We start from the raw sequence: 25,028 nt of genomic DNA on the forward strand, positions 1-25,028 counted from the left end.
ATCTCCTCATGGTTCCTAGTATTCAGATATTAATTTTGACTGCAGCTGCACATGGAGCAGATGTTTTCAGAGAACTATCCACGATGACTCCAAGATCTTTCTTGAGTGGTAACGGGTAGTTTAGGCCCCATCATTTTGTATGTATAGTTGGGATTATGCTTTCCAATGTGCACTAATCAACATTGAATGTTATCTGCCATTTTGTTGCCCAGTCACCCATTTTTGTAATTTTTCACAGTCTGCTTTAGAAAGACTGCTAAAGCAAGGCACATAGGTTCCTGAGGCGCTAAACTGATTAATTAGAGAAGCTATCATCAGGTGTGACTTGGGGAAGGTGCACAAAAGCAGCTGGAGAGACTTGGGAGGTCTCAGCATTAGCTTTGGGGCCTACAGCAGATAGAATGGCAAATCCTTCATTCCAGAAGGAGTGCTAGACAAGGCCCTAGGACAGTGCCTTAGGAGTCCCACAACTGGAAGCAGTATCTGGACTCTGTCAAGACCGAGCTGGCTTGGATACATGTGGGAACACAGAGGTTGGGTCTGTTCAACACAGTATGATGACTGTCCACTAGGGGGACTCAGGCAGGACTTTGACACCTTTACTTCAGAATAGAGCCCTGCAGCAGGACTGAGATCCCATGGCTCCTGCAGGAGTCCCTGCCATAATAACGGGAGCTGGTAAAATGTACTTTGTTGTGGGCGGGATTGGGTGGACAAAAAAACCAGACTGTGGTAATTTGTGGGAAAACACTAAATCTTTTTTTTTTTAAAATAAAGGTATTCATACTTAAATTTAAGTGAGAGATAGAAAGATCTGATGTCTATTATAATAGGAGTTAAAGTATTTTTACATGGTTTAAGCAAGATTTGTTTTATTATTTTAGTGGTAAAAATTGTGTCTGATTTCCGTTACTATATATAATATATTAACCGACTGGTTTTTTTTGTTTTTTTTTTTTGTAGCATGGGGGAATCTGTCTCTCTTGTGGGATTTGTGGGATCTAAGGTTTTTGCGAGTGGGAGCAGGATACAAATGCAAGCAAAAATGGAGGACTGGTGGGAGTGGGTATTGCAGGGTGGAATGGGAGCAGAGGGCTCTATGTCAGAATGCTTTTCCAATATAAAGCAATCCTCACAACTCCCACTCTGCTGTAGAGAACTATTATTAACCCTATTTTACAGACAGAGAAGATGAAGAATAATGGTTAAGTTATTTACATGTCCAAAGTCACAGAGACAAGATTGGCATTTAGGAGACCTTGTCTTCCAGTTCCAGAAGTGCTTCACTTAAACAGATGAGGTTGAAAAGCTAATAGATTCTCCCCCACCCACCCTCATTGATTTCAGTAGGAGTTAGACACTTAAATATCCTTGATGATCTGGGTCTTTTACCTGGCAATGTTGAGCAGAGCAATGCCTAAATGCCTTTAAAAAATCTGGGCCTAAGCTCTTTACGTCAATTTGAAAGTTCTACCTCGAAGCATTTGGGGCTTTTTTGAACAAAAACTAAAATTTTGTTTTGCAAGCAGAAACAAATTTGGCACAAGAAGCACTCTGAACCAAGTAAGCCACTGCATTCTGCAATAGTTTAGTTCAAGTTTCCAAGTCGTTTTCAAGTGTGGCCCAATGTAGAGAGCAGTATTTATATGAATGTGTGACCGAGTTGCAGAAGTAGTTAACTTGTTTCTTCTCAGCTGTCTCCTTCTTGTCTCCAGGACCCTGTTTACATGTAAATTGCGGTAAACACACATTCCTTTGTTAGAGAGACCTGCCTAATCAGGGCTAAGTGGGTTTGAACATGTGCTAGCAACATGATAAGGGGGAATTCATAACTTTACGTATAACGTTGCTACATACATCTTACTATGATATTATTGGCTGAGTTATTAGTTGTCAAATGATGCTTCATAAGGCATGTTTTGCTCAAAGATAGTTACAATAGTGTGTAGGGTGTAAATACACAAGTTCATTGGGTCACAATATCCTGTCTTTTTACAGGCATCCCTTAGCAAACCTACAAGAATCCTTACTGCAATGAAACATCATGGGAAGGATCTCCATGGGAAAACTGCACAGTCTGCATAATATTCTAGACCAGTAATTCTCAAAAGTTCTCTGGGTGGAGCACATTTTTATTGTGAGATTGTGCAGTCATGAATGGGAGAGGGAGGCTTGCCCTGTCATTCACTCTCACGTAGTATCCCTGTGATAACTACAGCAACTGCTCACATGAGCATTGGAAAGTAGGTTTCGGAAAGTATTTAGAATATTTTAAACTATTGTTAAATGCAATATAATGGCTAGAAACAAAGAAGGAGCCACCACCATGTGACAACCTGCTGTGACCACAAGGAAGTGCTCCATGAATCACCAGTGGTCCAGAGACCACAGTTTGAAAACCATTGTATTAAATCAAGTCAAAGTTTTTCCAGCTACCTTTGAGGTAGCCCTTTCTGTTCAGATAGGAACATCAACTTATTAGTGATTTATTTTTCAAGTTATAGGATTTTTTTAACCAATCTTTATTACTCCTGTTTGCTTTATTCTTGGCCATTCACCTGCATTGCATTCTGTCGTCTTCTGGTCCTGGAACTATGCACTGATCCTGTACTGCTTTCAACATTTTCTGGTTTAGGTCCTGACAGCCTTCCTTGGCTATCAGATTCTGGGAGTGTCCTTTCACCATGAGGTGGTACTGAGACTTTCTAAGATGTTCTTTAAAGTCAGGCCCATTATAGTGTTACATCAGCATCTACATGATAGCCATATACTGTACTATATAGGTAAACGAAAACAGTGGAACTAGAACAAATAGCACTGCTTATTTTATGTATTTATTGTTTACCATTTCCTCTTTTAATATCGCAGCTGTTTTTCCTCTTTCTTACAACATAAGTAATCACCTTTCCCCATCTGAAACAAATTAACTCCTGGGGAGGAGATGTTCTGAGAGCTTTCTTATGGTCCCTGTTACCAGGGAAACTACTTCTTTTGTCAGTATGTGTTCTGTAGCTCACAGACAATGTAGATTGCTTTGTAACATCAGATGACAAGAGACAGCAAGGGCCAAATAGTTTGCATGTGGTTTTTGAGTGAAAAAAATAATTAAAGGATCCCACAACACGGGACATTACATATCCCAGATAGCTCTTCAAAACAAAGAGGTGTACAAAACAGTGTGATTTGTCTATGTATTCTGCTTACTGTAGGTTGGGGAAATAAATGTTTTCCTAATAGTATAGTGTGCAAAACATTGCCCAGTGCTGTGGGACCTCAGCTGGAGGATCATGTGTCATGAAAGTCCTGGGCACAACAGGGTGGAACTAAGGGTAATTTGGCAGCCCTCCTTTCCCCCCCCCCCCCAACAGGAGTATTATGAAAGCAGCATGTCCAGATCCTGGGGGAAGATGGAGTGCCTCATCTCATTCAGTAGCAGCTTCCCTTGTCAGTTAAGGGATATCATTTACTGCTAGATAGGAGAGTTCTGTCAAGCCCTGGCAGTAAGGTGTCTTAAGGGTGGTGCAGATTAAAGAGATTGGGCAGTGGGGGAGGTGTGTGAAGAAAAAAAGACAGATGTTAGTGTATGAACTTGATGTATTGATTCACTCAAGAACTTCTGCCTTGATGTGTTTAATTTCAGAATTCTTTGCTGTTATCATCACGATTAAACCCCACTCTTATTCATCTGTACACCAGTTTTCATAAAGAAAAAGTTGCCATATTGGGCTGGTAGAACCAGTCAGATTTTCTGATCTGAGCTTCAGTTTAAATCCAAGAGGACCATTAGATCATCTAGTCTGACCTCCTGTGTAACCCAGGCCATTATATAGGGGTACCTAGGTGAAATATTAGTCTAACAAAAGTCTTTGATCTTAAGGCATTTCAGTCCTCATGAGACTGAACTGTGTGCCGCAGGCAGAGAACAGGAGAGAGCAAGGTGTAACAATGGCCAGTGAGTGGCAAGGAATTAGATGTCTTGTTTATATGAAATATACAAAATATTGCTTTTTAAAGTTCTGAACTATCCAGCAGAAACTACATAGTCAAGGTCAGGTTGTTGAAGCCCAGTACTAGAGATTAGGAAATCTGGATTTTGTTTCCATGACACAGACAGCAGTGTTGCTATTGACTTGAATGCAGTCAGGATTTCTCCCTTGCTGTGCAACTTGGTGCTAGTCACTTTCACTTCACTGGGCCCTGGTGTACACTACAGAATTAAGTCAATGCAAGGCAGCTTATGTCGCTCTAACTCTGTAAGTGACTACACTAAAATGTTGCTCCTGACGATGTAACTGGCCTGCTTCACCGACTTAATAACTCCATCTCCATGAGAGGCCTGAGCACTTAGGTCGATGTAGTTAGGTTACAGCAGTATCAGTGTAGACACTGCGTTGATTACATCAGCTGTTGCTGGCTTTCAGGAGCCTTCCCACAATGCCCCACACTGACAGTTAAATTGGTGCAAGTGCTCCTGGGGAGGACACGCACTGCTGACACAAAGAGTGATGCGTGGACATGCAAAAGCAATTTAACTACTGCGGTGGCTGTATGTTGATGTAACTTAGCTCAACATAATTTTGTAATGTAGACATACCCTGCGTGTTGCATTAGGCCAGATGTCTCCAGAATCATTCCACTCATGTGGTGGAACAAGAGAGTCAACAACAAAAAATAGGTTAAAAAAAGAAATAAAAATCAGTCAAAGCAGACCTAGCAAAGTAGGAAGTGGATAGCCATGCTGCATGGAGCAAAGCTATCCTACTAATAGCAATATTCCTATGTTTTGCTGCTGCTGAGGCTTTTGAAGCATAATGGCAGCAAGATGGCTCCTGAATGTCCGGGAGGCTTTAAATTGAGAAGATGGGAGCTGTTAGAGACAGTCAGCTTTCCTAATCTGTGCCTGCCACCCCAGTTAATGGGAGGCAGAGAAGCCCTTTGCCCAGGCACATTCCCATGTGGTTTTTGAGACACAAATAGGGTCTAGCATGTCTGAGCATGAACTCTCCCCTCCCCCCACCCAAGAGCTGACCCTCTCCCTGCTGGTGGGCTAAACTTCTCCCCACACTGAAGTAGGGAGAGACATTTAGAGGGCTTCGTATCTGGATTTACACCACATGAAATTAGCTAGGTGAAAATGTCAATGAATTTGCAGTGCAAGCTTCAGACTCTATATTTTACTTCCTAACCAAAAGATGGTGCCTCCACTAGCAAAATAACCCTTAACATCATACCAGGGTATTGGGTCAGAACTGAGTGAGTGCAGGGTGCCTTCCAGTCAGTTATCAATGTCACTGCCTGAAGTAATCATAGGTTCTTTAGAACACCTGCCTGATGCCCTTGTAACAGCAAGAGGGTCCCATCCCTCCTTAGCTTGTGAGAGCTGTGGGGAATCATCACAGCACAGGGTGGCATGACCTATCTGTGTACAAGTCTATGAAATAGCCATACCAGGTGGGTCTGCTTTGGTGATTTCTCACTGAAAATTCAATAGGAGCCATTCCACCGCCATCCAGTAGGTGCTGGATCAATATTGTATATAAAAGAACATAACCTATTTTACTCTTTTGGCCTTCTAAATGTTTTCTCCAAAGAGTTACTTAAAGAAAATGGAAAAAAAAAAAAAGCAAGTGCCAACATCTATGAGAATTAATTCAAAAGAGAATTAAAAAGTTGTTAACAGTCACTAATTGTGCACTATTACCTCTTCATCAAAATATGGCATGGAAATCAGTGCAGAGAAAACCAAGCTGATGATAAACAAACGTGATGGCATCAGCTCACATATCACTGTCAGTGGACAAGAGCTGGAACTGGTGAAACAGTTCAATTATTTGGGAGCAATCATCACTGATGAAGGATCCAAGGCAAAAATTCGGGCAAGAACTGCACAAACAACAGCAGCGGTGGCAAAACTAAAGCCAATTTGGAGGAATAAGAATATCCCCCTGGAATCCAAACTGAAACTGCTGCACGCATTGGTCATCTCCATTTTTCTGTATGCGTGCGAGACATGGACCATTATGGCAGAACTTGAAAGGAAAATACAGATAGTAGAGACGAGATGCTTCCGTAAAATCCTGGGCATCTCCTACTTCAACCATGTCACTAATGAAGAGGTCCACAACATCATCACGCAGTGCGCTGGGTCACATGAAGACCTCCTGATGACCGTGAAAAAGTGCAAGCTGAAGTGGTATGGTCATGTAACAGGATCATCGTCCAAGGGACAGTACAGGGGAAGAGAAGAAGAGGCTGAGAGAAGAAGAGATGGATTGACAACATAAAAGAGAGGACAGGAATGGACATCATGGAGACTCAAGCACTGATACACAATCATCAGAGGTGGAGACAACTGGTTGATTGCTCATCACTGATGGTGCCCCAACAACCAGTGCGGTTGTGGGAGTGATGATGATGATGATGACTTCTTCATCAACATTAACTTTGTCTTGAAAGAAACAGGAAAAAAAAGCAAACATGTTGCTCCAAGCCATACTTTAACAAATAAAGTGACACTGAACTAAATAAAATTAATTCTAAGAAGTCTTCTGAATCCCTGCCCCCCACATACTTTACCTTTTTGGTTTTTGAAAGTATGAACATGTAAAATTTTAACCTTCTCAAGACAGAAAAGAAAGATATTTTTCCCCTATACTTTTTGTTTTGCAACTGGATGACAAGTGTGCATCAATCTCATGTATAATATAAGGGGGATGTATGTTTTACTTCCTGATATAATTTAGAAATGGTTCTTACATTTCATTAAAGTCTTCCATTTTATCCCTGATGTAATTGTGAAAGTGAGCCACCAACCAGTGTGTCCCCTGGTGGCTGGGCTTGGCATTGAGGGTCTTCTTGTCTGGCATCCTCTGCCTACAACTGCTCAAGCACAGAAGTGGTCGGCTCCTTCTCATGACTCGGCCCTCCAGCATACTTTACATTGTCATGTGCAGTCCCACTGCTTCTATGGTAACAGAGTCCCACAAAACAATAGCCCAGTGGTCCAATGCCATGTCCACAGCCCAGTTCTGGGATAAATGGTCCTTATGCTCATACTTTCATGGCACCTTCCTTGGTGGCAGTTAAGGGAACCCATGGCCTCCCTCTACCACAAGGGACCCCTATAACAAGTAATTAAAGTCTGCTCCCTCAGACTCCTTGCTATATCCCTGGACTACTTCCTATCTCAGCCTGTGTCAAGGCCCTTTTCTCCAGCTACTTCCTAGGCTTACTCCTCCTCAGACTCTTTAACCCTTCCTAGACTCTACAGAGTTTCTTTCTGCTCTTGAACTGAGCAACACCTCCCAGGGCTTTCTCCCTGGAAAGCCAGTTCCTACCTGCCTCTCCCCAGGCTCTCTGCACGTCTCTTTCCTCCAGAAACCCAACCCTGAGCTGCCTCACTGGGGTCTTACCCTGTTATCAAGGGTGCTTAATCCACTCCTTTGCTCAGTCAATCACAGGTACTCAATCCACTCCTGTGGATTCCCAGTGTCTCTCCAAGGCCTTTGCCAACATTCCCTTTGTGAGAGAAGACCCTCCCACATCATACAATTCTCCTGAGCATCCTTCCTCCCTTCCAAACCCCTGAAGTCCTTCCTTTATTAGTCACCCCTCTTCTCTCATGTGAAATCCATCCTTAACTCAAACATTCGTCTCCTCCTCAACTGGGTCTAATCCAGTCTCAATTGGGCCTGGCACCCCCTTCAAAAGTAACTGGATGAACTAATTGTTCTCCAGCTCCAGGTAATTCTTTCTCTGCCTGTGTGGAGTACACACGCCATCACAGCTATGTATTATTTTTTGCATGATGCAACATTTGTTAGATCGGAAATGTATTCATTCTCTGTTATTTTGTTTATGTCCTTCCAGCATTCAAGGAAAATTTCTTTTTGCCATCTTTAATGCTAGAAGTGATTCTTTTTTCTAACAAGGCTCTGCAATTTTCTGTTTAACAAGAAAAAGTAACACCCTGTAAGCCCTTACTAAAAATACAAACTTGCCTTATTTCTAAAATATTTCCTCTTCATAACACTGTACTTTTGTCACTTTAAACTGCAAACATTCTCGCACATTTGAACAATTTTCAGAGGCTGTATCTGCAACAAAGAATAACTTCAGTGAATTAATGTAAATGCCCATTTATTGTATAAGCTATTTCACCACTGGTTCTTATACACCTTGCTAAATATTTTCAAATGCTTTCAAGAGCCCTGTTTAAGGGCTTGATCCTGCATTGTAAACATGGGAGTTTAAAATTAATTTCAGTGGGAGTAGGACATGCCCTCTAATGCTTCCATACAACCTTAAGCCCCTTTTCTGCCTTGTGACCCATACAAATTGACAGCTTCATCCCCCCACAGATCCATGGACTGCAGTGAGGCTCTATTCTGGTGCAACAGTACACCTATATGGATCACAGTACTGATCAAGACCTTATTTTTGGTGTCCCAAAAATCTGACTCCTTTGTTACAAGCAATCAAAAAAAAATCCCCCCCAAAACAGCACAATCTCCATGCCATGTAAATATGTTGCTAAAGGAGGACAACTCAATATTTTCCCTTATTTCAGCCTGGATGGTAACGACACAATGAGTATATGTAGTATTTCTGAATAGCACATATGGGTTACAGGAAATAAACCTATTCTAATTGTACAGTAGCTTGTCCAAAGATATACCTCTATAGTTATGTGATAAGCAAAAAATGATCTACTTCTGATCTGGTCTTTGATTTTCTTTCTCACAAATCAGTTAGCTTCAAGTGACTCTCTTGCAAATAAAACAGTGGTCCTGACTTTGGTCTCACTCCCACCAGTGTAAATCAGTGAATTTAGACTTACAAAAAGGAGTACAGAATCTGGCACTTAAATAAATTTAGTGGGAAATCTTGGCTCCATTGAAGTCCATGGCAAAACTCCATACAATGGGGCCTGGATTTCACCCAGGATCTAGATGTGTAGATCTCATTAAACTCCACTATGTCTTATCAGCATTTGGTAAAAAAATGGCAAGTACTATCTGTGACATTCTATACCTTGGGAGAGCACCCTGTAACCCCCACATTCCTCATTTATATACAATTGTGATATTGCATATAAAGCTTGCCATGTGAGGTATCAGGGGAAAGGTGATGATCTGCTGAAAGTCATTGTTCTATCTAAATATGTATATCATTAATGTATATGAAGTTATGAGAATGTGTTGTGTGGTTGCCACTAAAATATGTTGTGAGTTTGGGAAGCGCCCGGATACTAGCTCTCCAGAGAAAATGACAAGGGAGGGCACCGATGCCTGGGTGGGTGCTGAACAGACATCACCAGCTGTTATCCAGGAGAGGAGTTACAATTCAGTGACTCACTCACAGGAGACACGCTGAAGTATTGTATCAGGGGATAGCTGTGTTAGTCTGTATCCACAAAAACAACAAGGAGTCTGGTGGCACCTTAAAGACTAACAGATTTATTTGGGCATAAGCTTTCGTGGGTAAAAAACCACTTCTTCAGATGCAACTGGAGTATTGCTTCACCTTGTGACTCAGCAATGCCCACCAGACATGCCTGGACTTGTGTTCTCCAAGCACATTGACTAAGGGTATAAAACAGAACACTGTGGCCCCATGCTTGGCCTTTCACCCTTCCCCACCTATGCTGCAAGCAACAAGGATGCTCAGAAGACTGAAGACTCCAACAGAGGAGACTGGCCAGGTTTCAAGGGTGAAACCTGTGTACTCTGAACTGCAATATATAGTGGGATGAGAAAAACCGCTTAATCTAGATGTTGCCCAGTCTAATAGGGTTGAGAGTTTAGACTGAGTACTTATATTTTATTTTGGTAACTAACTCTAACTTTTTGCTATCACTTACAATCACTTTAAAATCTTTTGTAGTCAACAAACTTGTCTTACTGTTTATCTTTACCAGTGAGTTTGCCTGAAGTGTTTGGTAAATCTTCTCAGGTTTACAAAGGCTGGTGTATATCCACTTTCCATTGATGAAGTGGTGAACCAATTAATAAACTTGCATTGCTCGCCTTGAGCAGTGAAAGATGGTATATTTCTGAGGTACAGTGCTGGGAGTTGGGGGAATTCAGCTGGTGCCTTTCTCTGTGTGATTCATGAGTGGCTCTGATAGCATTCATGCAATCTAGCTGGGTGTGGCGCTCCACTTGCTATTGTGCTGAGTGGAGGGGTTTGCTGCTGTCACTAGCAAAGCATTGTGAGAGACAGCTCAGGCTGGAGAGTTAAGGTAGCACAGTGGTCCCAAGGTCCAGGCTGCACCCTCGGGATCCCGTCACATTGTCATAAGGAATGAGTACCTACTCTTTGTATTTTTGGTGCTCTAGGAAAGACTTATTGGAAAGAGAAAAAAGGGTATTTTTTAAAATATTCAACGCTGGACCTATCCTTGCAACAAAGCCCGTTGCCAACTGTGTCCACATATCTATTCAGAGGACACCATCATAGGGCCTAATCACATCAGCCACACTATCAGAGACTTGTTCACCTGCTCATCTACCAATGTGATATATGCCATCATGTGCCAGCAATGCCCCTCTGCCATGTACATTGGTCAAACTGGACAGTCTCTACGTAAAAAAATAAATGGACACAAATCAGATGTCAAGAATTATAACATTCAAAAACCAGTTGGAAAACACTTCAATCTCTTTGGTCACTTGATTACAGACCTAAAAGTGGCAATTCTTCAACAAAAAAACTTCAAAAACAGACTCCAACGAGAGACTGCTGAATTGGAATTAATTTGCAAACTGGATACAATTAACTTAGGCTTGAATAGAGACTGGGAGTGGATGGGTCATTATACAAAGTAAACTATTTCCCCATGTTTATTTCCCCACTCCGCTCCCGACTGTTCCTCAGACATTCTTTCAACTGCTGGAAATGGCCCACCTTGATTATCACTACAAAAGGTTTTTCCCCGCCCGCCCTACTGCTGGTAATAGCTCACCTTAAGTGATCACTCCCGTTACAGTGTGTATGGTAACACCCATTGTTTCATGTTCTCTATGTATATAAATCTCCCCACCGTATTTTCCACTGAATGCATCCGATGAAGTGAGCTGTAGCTCACGAAAGCTTATGCTCAAATAAATTTGTTAGTCTCTAAGGTGCCACAAGTACTCCTTTTCTTTTTGCGAATACAGACTAACATGGCTGCTACTCTGAAACCTGGTTTAAGATTGACATTGTCAAACTTCTGCTGTATTGAAAAACAAATTGCAATCCAGTTATGAGCTAAAGGAGTTTGGATACCTTTAAATGCTTACTGTACTGAAGAGAGGCTGATCACCAATAGTTACCACATAGTGGTACATGAGATATTTCAGTATTCCCCTAATTTAAAAAATGAAGTAACTGTGGTGTCTCAGTGTTTTACTGTTGATTTCATTGGGTGCAGGATCAGGCTTCTGTGTAGTAACTATAGGTAAATGTTGACTTCTTTATGGTGACTACTCTAGGTTGAGTCAGATTATGTTCTGCATGAGAGAGAGAGTGAAAGCGAGAGAGGGAGAGCACATGCTTTGCTGAATTTTAAACAGGTTCCTAGCCTATTTGTACAGTCCATACTATATTTACAATTTTTGTGAGCTTTGTCATTCTACCTCCCAGCCCTTTGTGAACTTTCCACAATATGACCATTGGTTTCACTTACTCACTGTGGGTCAGACATCCCAAAGATATTTTGTTGATGTTTTCTTAGGTATGTGGTCTAAAATTTCACTACCTGCCCATCTTTACTGTACCACTGCAGTCTAACCACTAACACTAGGTGTCAGTATAGGGCCATGCATTGCAATTATATCCAGTGTGATAATGCAGTAATTAGGCAAATGTTTTTTAAATTGTTTTTCTTTTCCTTTTTAATGCCTTTGCACCATTTTCTTATTGTTCTCCTGCCATCCCCAGTCTTCTTTATTTTCAGTATTCAGTACTGATGCAAAGTGGCACCCATTGTGTTTTTCTATGTCCCATATGTTGTCAGAGGCAAAAGCCAAGTTGCCAGTGATCAGACTTTCCTTTCACTTGAACAGTATTTTATTACATAAAACTTTCAGCAGTAAGGCATGAAAAGTAGAGGAGTTAAGTAGACACAAAGAATCCCACTGAAACATATTTCCTGGAAAATATAGGTATACATTCTTCTTTTTTGATTTGGTGTAATAATCTGTTATCTTTTGCCATTCATGTTAAAATGATTTTATGCATGAGTGGAAAGGCTAGATTATTTATTAGGGGAGCTCAATTCATCTTGCAGAGTAGGCTTTGTTTTGAAATTGACATGTTTTTTAAAGAAATACAAATATTTCAGATCACAGTTGTGAAAATATCTGCCAGGTTGCAGCTTTATTAATGGTACTCTTTTAAGAAAACTACAAAAGACCACTTAGTGCTGCTTTATTCACATACTACATAAAAGATTACACTAATGAATGATTCAAGCAGGATCATTTTCTGTAGCTCCTGTTCCAGCCTTTGTATTGATTTCCATTATTCAACTGTAATTATGGTACAGAGCATTATAAAACAGGATTTGATTTTGAAACATTGCCTGGAACTGTCTACCCTTCAAAGTTTGAAAAAGTGAGAGTCAATTTAACTACATCAACCTGCCATCAAACTTTTATGTAGATATTTTTGTAGAATTTTTAAACTCATTAAAATATGACTATATTGTGACACCTATGGTTCTGCTCTAATTAACTCCCTTTGCAGTAATGATAAATCACCATTCAGTGCAGTGGTGAGGATATTTCTAAATTGTTAGCCCTGAGTAATTTGAATGCTGCTGCCAAGATACAGCCACACATATTAATGGAAAGCTGATTAATGATGCTTGCTCTGAATAGAAGTGGTGAGAGTAGTGGCACAAACCTCTGTGAGTTAATGAGATGCCCTATCTTATTTCATAAAAGTCTTACAATGCCAAAGTCAGAGGTTTTCTCAAGGAACTGGTTAAGCTGAAATAGTGTGTTCCTCTTAAAGAATAGGTCACTGTAAGATGCTAAAACTTAATCCAGCTGCTTTTCTTTTCCTTTTTTAATATTGGGTAGATTTCAGAACAACATGAGTATGAATTGGAAGCTAAAGTGGAAAGGTTGGGTAGTTGTTATGACTCACCCAACCTATACACTTAATTTGTCTCCGTGGGTGGCTGGAAATCCTCAGTCCTCACCCCCACTGCGGTGAAATACAACAGCTGAACTGAGGAAAAGAAACTGCTTTTCATTATTCTATATATTGGACATAGGATGATATTATTTCAAACCCATTTTTGCAAAAAAACAAAAACAAAAACTGTTTTTTCCCTTTCAGTGCATCTAAATTAATCCACAAAAATTTCAACATTTTAAAAATGGCAGGTTTTTGAAAAAAGGACATTTAAGCCAAAGGGAAAAAATCAAAAATTCTAGGGTTCTAGAGTATGAACTTTCTAGGATTCCAAAACCCACCCATGAGAGTTCTGAGTGAACAAAGTGGAATAACTGTAAATAACAATAATGGTAATGAATATAGTGTCTAATCAAGTTTTATGAAAGATCACTTTATATAACTGAATTCTTTTTCTAACTTGACTGTTCAGATGTAAGAAATGTTTAATTTATATTTATTCACTAAATTTTATGGCACCAACATGACTTTTACAGCATCAACATGCCTTTCATTATTAAATATGATCAGTTCTAAAATAGAAAAATATAAGCCTTTAATCTTAAAGGCTTTATAACTCCACCTCATCTTATACACACACAGACCTATTATCCTACCAATTAAATTGATCTACAAGACATTCAAAAGCCTTTCCAAGGAAATACACCTGGAACATGCCAAGTGTGAGTCCTGGAAGACTGCTGGAGGGAGCAGAGGCATGGGTCCAGTTCCACTGAGAATATCGTGCCATCAGCCCTGGAGAAGTCCACCTGAACTGGCAGCGAGAGTGATCCAGTGGTTCCTAACTCCTGAAATGGGACAGAGTCAGAGATGAACTTTTACATAACTGGCAATCAGGCAACTGGGGTTTTTAATAACCAGCATCTTGAATTGCGGTTGGACATGAACAGGTGCCAAGAGTACACCACAGAACATTTGTGTTTTACACTTATAGTGAATTGCCCCAGTGAAGAGAAGGGTCACTACATTCTGCGCTAGTGGAAGCTTTTAGATACTTATCATGAGTAGCCTGCAAATAGGGTGTTTTGCAGTCCTCTGGCCTTGAGGATATAAAATCCTGGATCCAAGTGAGGTTAGCATCAGAAAGGTATGGTTGAAGTCCCTACACCAATGATATATTAAAAAAGAGACACTGTACCACAAGCTGATACTTGAAGTTTCACTCTGACCTCAAGGTGGCAAGCTGAACTGACAAAGGCTGAATATACACTATAACACAAGGTGTACGCACCACTGCATGCAGGTATAAAGGGTGTAGCCGCTCCCAATGTCCTTCAGTTCCTTCTTATTGGATAGACTCCAGCAGAGAGGGGAAGGAGGGAGAGCCATGGAATGGACATGTGCAACACTCCTCGAAGAACAACAATTACAGAAAGGTCAGTAAGCATTTCTTCTTCCTCAAGTGATCATACATGCCCATGCCACTGTAGGTGACTCAGAAGCAGATTGATCTGGCAGTGGTCCCTTTGTCTATTTGAACAACACGCCCGAATCTGGCATCATCCCTCGATTAATGGGCTATAATGTAAAGAGAAGCAAACCCAAATGGGTGCTTTGTAAATGTCCAGAACAGGAATTTGTGCCAGGAAAGCTGCAGATGATGAATGTACACTATTTGAATGGGCTAGCCCTCTAGCTGATGGAATGATATTACCCAAATGGTAACACAAACTAATACACGAAGAAATCCAGGAGGTATACCAGGTGACCTTTCATTCTCTCTGCCACCACAACGAACAATTATGATGATGACCTAAATTATTTAGTCTGGTTCAGATAAAAGGCTAAACCTCTTCTGACATCTAAAGAGTGGAGCTTTTCTTCATGTCTTTGAGCATGAGGTTTCGTGATGAAAGTCAGCAAATAGATTGTCTGATTAATATGAAAGTTGGAAACCACTTTTCTCATGAACTTTGGCTGAGGGCAAACGTAAACCTTGTCCTCATAGAAAACCATATATGGAGCCTCTCTTACCAGAGTTCTCAATTCACCCATTCTCCTCGCCAGAGTAATTGTGATAAAAAATGCCACCTTCTCAGAGAGGTGGAGTAAAGAACAAGTCATGAGTGGTTCGGAGGGTAGCCCCATTAACTTTGCTAATACCAAGTTGAGATCCCAAAGGAGTATAGGTTCTTGTACTTCTGAGTATATTCTGTCCAGCCCCTTCAAAAACCTGATAGCGATGAGGTTGCAAAAAAGAGATCTGTTATTCACTGATGAATGGAAAACTGAGAGAGCTGCCAAATGAACCTTGATACAGCTCACTGCTATACCTTGATGCTTTCAGTACAGGAGATAGTCCAACATGTGAAGGATGGGGGCTTGCTCTGGATGAACACCTTTCTGGCAGGACCAGGTGGGGAAAGGCTTCCATTTAGCCAGGTATATACTCTCTACTATTTAGAAATACTTCTTGCTTGTCCTATTAGCCAGGATGGGCAGGGATGGTCCACAGCCTTGGTTTTGCCAGAAGCTGGGAATGAGCAACAGAGAATGGATCACTTGATGATTACCTGTTCTGTTCATTCCCTCTGAAGCACGTGGCATTTGCCACTGTTGGAAGATAGGATACTGGGCTGGATGGACCTTTCGTATGACCCAGTATGGCCGTTATAATATCATTATGTTCCTATGTTCCTTGAAGCAAGCCTTTTCTAATAGTGTTAGCCAAGAGGCATCCATGCTGTCAATGGTGGGACTACAGGCTCGGGTGGAGGAGGCGGCCATGGTCCTGGGATGGACCTATCTGGATCCAGTGGGAGAGAGTGGAGATCTTACTGACAGGCGAGGAGGGTTGAGATCCAGTGCTGCTTAGGCCACACAGATGCTATAAGTATGAGGTGAGCATGGTTTTGATTTATCTTAGTTAAGACTCTGGGGAGCAACAGGATCAGAAGGAAAGCTTAGAGTAGGGTGTTCTTCCAGGGAAGCAGGAATGCTTTTTTCAGTGAACCTGGGCTGACTTTCTGTTCATCCTTGTTGTAAACAGGTTCACTTGGGGAATCCCCCACAGTCGGAAAATGAACCTGGTCATATCCGGATGTAGTGACCATTCATGGTGATTGGTGAAGGACCTGCTCAACTGAGATTCTGCATACTTTGTGCCCCTGAAAGGTAAGCAGCTCTGAGGTGAATGGAGTTGACTGTGCAGAACTCCCACAGGAGAATTGTCTCCTGGCACAACTGCGTGGAACACACTCCTCCGTGTCTGTTTACATAAAACATAGTTGCTGTGATGTCTGTTAACACTAGCAGATTTTTTTTTACTCGATATGTGGAAGGAAGGCTGAACACACAAGATGGACAGTTCTCAGTTCGCCGACATTTATATGAGCCTTCAGATACTGGGAAGACCAAAGACCCTGAGTCTGCAGTGACCTCATGTCTGCACCCAACCAAGGGAAGGAGGATACACCTGTGACTAAAATGAGCATTGGTTGCAGGGGAGTGAAATGAACCCCCATACAATCTTTCAGAGGGTCTGTTCACCAGTCAAGGGAGGACAATACTAGCATTGGTAATTGAACCACCATGTCTAGGCGATGTCAGCATGGGGAATACACCTAAACTAACCATCCTAGTAGCCTTTTGAGGTGCAGTCTGGCATGCTGCACTACATAGGTGCATGTTCCCATGTGCCCTAGGTGCTTGAGGCAGCTACATTCTGTGATGACAGGATGTGTTTTTTGTTCCCAAATTAAGCCCCACAGCATTTTGAACCTTGATTGTGGCTGAAATGCTATAACCTTTGTAGATGCCAGGACTGCTCCAATAAATTATATTCTCTGTACTGGTTTCAGAATTGATTTGTACACATTCACTATGACAGAGGCAGTCAACAGGCAGACCAGGGCCAAATCCAGACCACCAGACACTTTTGAATGGACCATGAAATCTTTTTATTTACTTATTATTATTATTATTGTTATTGTGGTGTGAAAAATGTTTCTCTGGATTCTGGACCTTTACTATACCTTGACAAAGAAATCATGACTTGACAAAAAATAATTGACTACACCTAGAATAGAAGCCCCAGATTGTAGAAGGTAGACTGGATCATGGCTACACTGGACAGTATCTGAGACTTGGACCAGCCTCTCACCAGCAAGTCTTCAGGTAAGGAAGCACTTCAGGTAAGGGCCTGTCAGCAGCTCCTTATATTTTCACCAAATGCATGGATGCTGGACATTTGAAGGAACACTGTGAACTTGGTGAAAATATAAGGAGCTGCTGACAGGCCCAAAGGAAGCACTGTAAATTGGTTGCAGATCCCCATTGACCATGAACCTGAGAAACTTCCAGTGGTTCTGGTGGATTGCCATGTGAAAGTAAGCATTTTTTAAGCTGAGGGCAGCATACCATTCCTCTTGCTCCAGGAAATGAATAATAGAATCTAGGATAACCATAAGGAGTTCTATTTTCTTCAGGAATTTGTTTCACTCTTTTAGATTGAAGATAGACCTGAGATTGCCTTTTGCTTTCAGAATAAGGATTCCCCTCCCCTAGAGGAACTTCCTCTATGTCCCCCACTTGAAGGAGAGATTGGCTCTCCCAATGATGGATGGTCTTATGAGATTGGTCCCTGAGGAGGGATGGGGAAGAGGAAAAGAAACAAACGACTCCGTATCCCAAATCCACCATACTTAAGACCCACTAATCTGACGTAATGTGGGACCAAGCACTTAGAAACTGGGATGAATAGAGGGGTAGGAGCAGATAGTAATCTGTGGCCTGGTAGATTGGATTTGACCTATGCATCAAAACTCTTGTTTGGATGAAGTCACTGGATGGGAGGAATCTGCGATTACAGAAGAGGAGGGAGGTGGTGGTGACCTCCTATAATTTCTGCCCCTTTTCTCAAAGGATCTTAGGATCGAGGTCTTAAACCAGATATCAGTGGGTCTGCTGTGGCTGGAGCTTCTTGCATTTTGTCAATGGTGTATAGATTCCAAGCATTTCAGCATTTCCCTGGAATCCTTTAGACTATGGTGACTATCAATTGTCTTGTCTGAAATAAGAGAAACATCTTCAAATGGGAGGTCTTGGATGATCTGCAGGCCTTTGGAGGTAGGCTGGACAACTGCGGCTGTGAACTTCTCATAGTTATGGCTTGAGCTGCTGACTCAGCTGCATCCAAGCTGGCCGGAAGAGCTGTTCTGGCCACTAGCTTGCCCTCTTCCACCATCGTAGTGAATTCCGGTCTGCAGTCACCCAGTAATCTGTCCCTGAACTTCAATATGTTATTGCACAAAGGGAAGTCATAGTGACCAACGAGTTCCTACTAATTTGCAATCGGAAAATGCAATCCCCATGTAGAACGAAGTTTTCTACCAAAAAGGTCCAGATTCTTTGAGTCCTGTTCTCTTGGTGCCAATGCCTGGTGCCCCTGCCTTTCCTGTTCATTAGCTGTGGCAACTGCTCAAGAGCCCGGAGGGGGATGTGTATATATGTGCTCAAATCCCTTAGAGGAGACATAGTATCTCCTCTCGCCCTTTTTGCTGTGGTGGGGAGGGAAGATGGGGTCCCAGTACTGAATCTTATAACTACTATTACCTTAACTATAGACTATCTAAAACTCTACCTATGAGACTACTCTAAGTAAAACTGGGTATATTTTACAAGAAATGAGGAAAGACCTTGCAGTAACAAGGCTGTAATTGCTCCAACAACTGTTCCAGGCTGTAAGAATGAACTGAGGGAGAGCAGCAGGGAGTGGCTCCACCCTATATACCTGCACACAATGGGACACGGAAGCAGATGGCACTCAAACCATCTTGATGGGTACCTCTGAGAGAAAAAATCTCTGACAACCATCCACTGGACATGCACTCACTTGCAGTGGAATGGACATGTGCAATCACTCAACAAAGAATTTGATATTCACTGGAAAGCCACGGCAGTGTGCGGAGCACTGTGCTGATGTGCTCACCTAGACAGGTGTTGCTTTCAAGGAAGACCACAATCCTGTCTGAAACCTCTTCAGGGACATCACATTCATTCCAAGATACACATTAAGCCTGAAGATCACAGAAGTGTTAGACTCTGTGACCAGGTCAGAGTCTGTTAGGATGAGGTGCTGTCTTTTAGCTAGCCTTAAGTAGAAGGCGGCATTTTTGACAGCTTTTGCCAGATGGGTACAGTGAAGAGTTCAGAAGAACCCTAACTGCACCCTATCTTGAAAATTGAGGGAGTCTGTCCCTTAATCAAGGTTGACATCATAGTGTTTTCCTTTGCCTACCAACATCACCTTTGTTCTCACCATGTTTAGCTCAGCCAGCTGTTCCTAGTCCTAGTGTGAATCTCTCTTAGGCTCTCAGACAGATGAAATGATACTATATTATTGTATGAGAAGTAGATGTAGAGCTGAGTGCCATCATGTCTTGCTAGCATTTCACAATTTCCTACAGCAGTTTCCCATAAATGTTGAATATAACGAGAGGGAAGACAGAGTCTTGCAGATTTCCACATGTAAAAGCTCTAGTGATGCTTCTGTATTTCCACTCCACCATCTTGGAACTGATGGGCAGTTGCGGCTATACTTCTGGCAGACAGTGATGACTAATAGATTGGCAAGATTTTTGGCATCTTCCTCGTCTGGTCCCAGAGAAGTTTCATATGCTGTAGCATTATTTAATTAATTATTCTTCAGTTTTTGCTATTACATTGATAACTAGAACGTATAATATAATTACAGTAAAATAGGCTTCTTAAATTTCCCTGTATAAACACAACTTAATGAAAGAACATTCTCTAAATGGCACATCAAGTCTATAGAGGTTAAGTGCCAGGGAGGTTTAGCATCATCTCTAAGAAGAGATTTCTGCTTTCTTCATCCACAGACGCAATAAATTCAGAATTAACAGGAGATGAATTGCAATTCCTTCACATGCCATCTAAATTACATCATCAGCTTAGGTTTGTCCTCTCCTGGCTCAGGATGAGGTCTGAACCCAAGCAGAGTAATCTTTAAACATGACAGAGCCAAGAATTGCCCCCACTGTGTAAGATTCAGTAGCATTCTCATAATACCCTGGATCTGAAACTGCCTTAAAGATAGGTTGCACTTATCTTGCTATGAAGGCTGATTTCTGTGAAGGAATTTGGTGCTATGACAAAACAGTATAATACACCTCTGCCAGCTCCATGGTATTGAAACCTTTTACCTAGTTGTTAAATTGCATTGCCTGTGCAAGTGTATGGACTGAACCATGTCACTGACTTACACTGATTAGCATATGAAAACACTCCACGGAGTTGCTGCTTCTTTTATTAGCCAACGCTTTAAGTCACTGTGCATTCTTTGTTTAGCTTTGTTCTTCTCTTCAAATTACGCATGAAATGTAAAGCTGCTATGCAACCAGATATATTCTGCAAGACAGTGTCCTGCTTATAGCTCTGTGCAACCCAGCGGGATGATGTAATGTTGTTGGACTGTCTCGTTTCACTAGAGTGAGACAGGCTGGAACTGCCCCAGCTTTCAAAGATTTTTGGCCCTTTGAAATGCACAGACAGGACAGACTCATTTGGAGACCAATGGCCAGTGCCTCAGTATTGTCTGGAACAATTTGTTTCAGTTGTTTGACGAGCAAAAATTAATAGCTACCCAAATTCTAAGTGTAACCAATGCCTCAAAACTATATGATAGTCTATACTAGCAGAAAAAAATACTGGATAAGGGGCAGTGCACATCTGCACAGCCCCAAGAGTGGACTAAGGTGAGGAAGCAATTGTGGCTCTGAAAGTGGAGGAAGTAATTTGCCACCGATCTTCACCAGTAACGGATTCCTTCCCCTTTGGTGCTGGCTCAGCACTCTCTAGTCCCTGTAGCTGCCCACTCCAAATCCACTTCTGGGGGTCAGGGAGTAGTGGCCCCACAGAGGCTGCTCTCCCTTTCTGCCTGTCCTATGACCTATAGTGAAACTTTTGCCCCCTTACTTCCCTCCACAGGTGAATAGGCCAATTAACAACTTTGCCCTTAGACACTGAATATATGAAACCACTATACACTTCTCATCTCCAAGGGGAACAAGGCATGTGGATAGGAATTCTATCAAATGGTATTTTCAGAGAAGCAGGTAAGTAACTATTCCTCTCAAAGATGCCGTATCAACTGGATTCAGATTGTTGGAGGCAAAAAGCTCAAGGGGAGATTCCACAAACCCACTGGTATTCTCCAGTCATGGAGGGAGACAAAGTTACTGCAGAAATCTGAAGTTTATGCTAAAAAGACTTTACGCAAACAAATGATTAGGATCTTCAAGAAAAAACTATAAGAGCCACGGGCTGTGTTCCATTCTCCAGTCTTGAGTGTTCCATTTCCAGGTGTCCAAAGCCAGCCTGCCAAATATCAGGAGACATAAGAGACTGAGAGAGGCCGTATCAGAGATTTGACAGGACTGAGACACAACATCAACAGCATACTCAGAAGAATTTGCTTGTCTGGCAAGTGTAAAGGGAAGCTCCTAGCTGTCTCTCTGGATCCGAACAATAATGTTCTTAATAATACACTGTGAGTGTATGTTAACTTTCTCAGTCAGTCTCTCGAAGAATGGAGGCAGAGGCTTGTGTCAGCAACAAATATGAACTGAATTTGCTGGAATAAGTACATTTTTAATAATCGAAAGAAAGGCTGTGTAGAACAGTTTGTGCCATTGTTTTGAAACTCAATAGCATCTTATCTATGTTTACATTTAGGGAGCATAATGGCTACCTGTTAGTCAGCTGGAAAATCAGTCCATGAGCATAGCCTACTGGATTTTAGGGAAATTGCACTGAAAGTAATTGATTTTTAAAAGATTTTTGGTCTATAGACACTGATATGAAGTGTTATTTTTTTCCCTCTTGATTCATTTTTCATGTTATCCTAATATAAAATAAAAAATGAGCTGCCGAACACCCAATTAGCAAGCCAGCTCCATCAATAATAACTGTACCTTAAATAAAAAGAAACATAAGTGTGGTTTAAATGAAATTTGCTTGTTTTATTTCAACAAATAACAGCATGATTTGAGTAATGCATCTATACCAAAGCATCTTCCAATGACCCTATGAGCTCAAAGGTCAATTCAAGTGTTCTGTCAGAGTGCCTATTAAAAATAAACTAAGAATGATAGAGTGATCCACAAACAAAGATTCAGGATGAGAGCAGTAAAAGTCAGACCAATATAATCTAAATAAATTCATTATTAAAGGGAAGTGAAATTGTTAAAGGAACCCTAATTCTATTATGTGGCTAAGACTGTAACTAAATTCACTGTCTATGATACTTAAATACAAACACAGAGTATGGAATATAGTGATGTTAGTTCAGAAGTTAGGGATCTGCCAGGATCAGCCTTTGATCTAGAAAGACCCCTTTCTTCTGTACATGTTTTCTGGGATCCTTCAACTTTGGACATTTCTTAATTCATCCCCTGGGTGAAGCTTGCACTCAGGTAGAGCAAGCTTAGAAATTAGCAAGGAAAGAAACTTCCTCTGCTTTTGAGATGCAGTTTGACCCATCTTGCTTTTGTGATCATGGGTCCTTGTGTTACCCACTATTATCTCTCAGTAACTCCTTGTTTCTGTCTTAACAAACACAATTTAAGGGCCCTCTTACCTGTAAGAGATTCCATTGTCTGTCTTAACACTTCTGGAAATCTCTCAGGTGCATCTCAGCTACTGTTTAATGAATATATTTTCTGCTGAGGTGGACATCGTGTACTGTGGGAAGCACAGCCTCAGAAGGCATGCAAATAAAAAGGCAATGGAGGCGGGGAGATGTGGGCCTCACTGCACCAAACACTAAGAAGACAAAAGAACAGGAGTACTTGTGGCACCTTAGAGACTAACAAATTTATTTGAGCATAAGCTTTCGTGGGCTACAGCCCACTTCATCGGATGCATAGAATGGAACATATAATAATAAGAAATATATATATACATACAGATAAGTTGGAAGTTGCCATACAAACTGTTTCAGAGTAGCAGCCGTGTTAGTCTGTATCCGCAAAAAGAAAAGGAGTATTTGTGGCACCTTAGAGACTAACAAATTTATTTGAGCATAAGCTTTCATGAGCTACAGTTCACTTCATCGGATGCATTCAGTGGAAAATACAATGGGGAGATTTATATACACAGAGAACATGAAACAATGGGCGTTACCATAGGCACTGTAACAAGAGTGATCAGGTAAGGTGAGCTATTACCAGCAGGAGAGTGGGGTGGAGGAGGGAAACCTTTTGTAGTGATAATCAAGGTGGGCCATTTCCAGCAGTTGACAAGAATGTGTGAGGAACAGTAGAGGGGGAAATAAACATGGGGAAATAGTTTTACTTTGTGTAATGACACATCCACTCCCAGTCTTTATTCAAGCCTAAGCTAATTGTTCATACGAACTGTGAGACGCTAATTAGTTAAGATGAGCTATTATCAGCAGGAGAAAAAAACTTTTGTAGTGATAATCAAGATGGCCCATTTAGACAGTTGACAAGAAGGTGTGAGGACACTTAACTTTAGGGAAATAGATTCAGTATGTGTAATGACCCAGCCACTCCCTGTCTCTATTCAAACCCAAGTTAATGGTATCTAGTTTGCATATTAATTCAAGCTCAGCAGTTTCTCATTGGAGTCTGTATTTGAAGCTTTTCTGTTGCAAAATTGCCACCCTTAAATCTTTTACCGAGTGGCCAGAGAGGTTGAAGTGTTCTCCTACCGGTTTTTGAATGTTATGATTCCTGATGTCAGATTTCTGTCCATTTATTCTTTTGCGATAGAGACTGGGAGTGGTTGGCAACTTCCAACTTATCTGTATGTATATATATTTCTTCTTACTATATGTTTCATTCTATGCAGCCGATGAAGTGGGCTGTAGCCCACAAAAGCTTATGCTCAAATAAATTTGTTAGTCTCTAAGGTGCCACAAGTACTCCTGTTCTTTTTGCGGATACAGACTAACACGGCTGCTGCTCTGAAAACTAAGAAGACAGTGCAGGCTGAGGGAGCCAGACATATCAGAGAGAGGAGGTATGTGTGAAAAGGGAGACCCATCCTATGTGTGGAGGTTATCAAAAGGCTTGAATAGCTCATTTAACAGCTAGATGTTTGGGGTGGTTGTCTCAATTGAGCTAGTTTAACATATGACATTTTGTAGAGTTACTAATACTTAAGCCTAAGAAAGCTATAGTGAATTTTATTTCATTCACAGAGTACTTACTTGAACCTTAAAGTTGTTCATATACTATAGAAGTAAGGACATATGCTTATAAAAGTAAACCGTCTCTAGATGTTAAGGGACAGAATTACATACTAACTAAAGGACATTCACAGCTTATCAAAACTCTCAGATTGGATGGGAGGCTGATAACATGCTGGTTGTCTCTGGCTTGTTTTAGTTTCCTTAGTTTCAATCTTGTCGCTGATCTCCAGCAGCTTCTCTGCTTGCAATTCTTATTTGACCTTTTTGTTGCAAAGTTATTGTGGAGGCTTTAAATAGTTCTTTATGAGATCTCAGTGGGCATTTCAATCTGAAATTCAGGAAGAGTTCTTGTTATAATCCTAAGAATCAGCATATACAAGCTGACCTGCAGTTTAGTGTTCATTTCAGTCCCAAATGTCTATTGTCTCTCACAGCAGGTACAGAAGAGCACAGTATAAGGAAAAATACTGTTTATTAAAACTGCTGTGAAACAAGAATTAGGGGTTTAGCATGAAACTTCAAATTCTTAAACCAAGATGTCCTTGCCATCATTTTAAACTTTTCAGCTAGTACTAATGCTGTAAAGATGAGGATTCTTTCTTTCAAACCTTTTGCCTATCTCAAATAATACGATATATTTTAAATCTTTTATGCAATTGTTTCT

The sequence above is a fragment of the Chelonia mydas genome, chromosome 2 (assembly GCF_015237465.2).
Source record: "Chelonia mydas isolate rCheMyd1 chromosome 2, rCheMyd1.pri.v2, whole genome shotgun sequence".
NCBI lineage: Eukaryota > Metazoa > Chordata > Testudines > Cheloniidae > Chelonia > Chelonia mydas.